Here is a 454-nt window from a genome sequence, read left to right as displayed (position 1 = left end):
CACTCACGCACTCACTCACGCACACTCTCACGCACTCCCTCACACGCACTCTCTCACACATACACTCACGCACATTCTCTCACACACACACACCCACGCACATTCTCTCACACACACACACACCCACGCACACTCTCTCACACACACCCACACACACTCTCTCACGCGCGCACACTCTCTCACGCGTGCACACTCTCTCACGCTCACACACTCTCTCTCTCACACAGACACACGCACTCTCTCACACACACACACGCACTCACTCACTCACTCTCTCACGCGCGCACACTCTCTCATGCTCACACACTCGCTCACACTCACGCTCACACACTCTCTCTCACACAGACACACGCACTCGCTCTCTCTCTCTCACACTCTCTCACGCGCACACACTCTCTCACGCGCACACACTCTCTCACGCTCACACTCTCTCTCACACACACACTCTCTCACA

At 56.2% G+C, this 454-nt stretch overlaps 1 protein-coding gene across 1 annotated transcript in view; it reads left to right on the top strand.

Moving 5' to 3' along the window:
• LOC107570268 (chordin-like) overlaps positions 1–454 on the top strand; it is a 26,784-nt gene that overhangs the window by 21,860 nt on the left and 4,470 nt on the right. The gene's annotated exons all lie outside the window — the stretch shown is intronic.

The sequence above is a fragment of the Sinocyclocheilus grahami genome, unplaced genomic scaffold, assembly GCF_001515645.1.
Source record: "Sinocyclocheilus grahami isolate Dianchi unplaced genomic scaffold, SAMN03320097.WGS_v1.1 scaffold1435.1, whole genome shotgun sequence".
Classification (NCBI taxonomy): Eukaryota; Metazoa; Chordata; class Actinopteri; order Cypriniformes; family Cyprinidae; genus Sinocyclocheilus; species Sinocyclocheilus grahami.
This window is presented reverse-complemented; position numbering and strand designations above follow the sequence as displayed.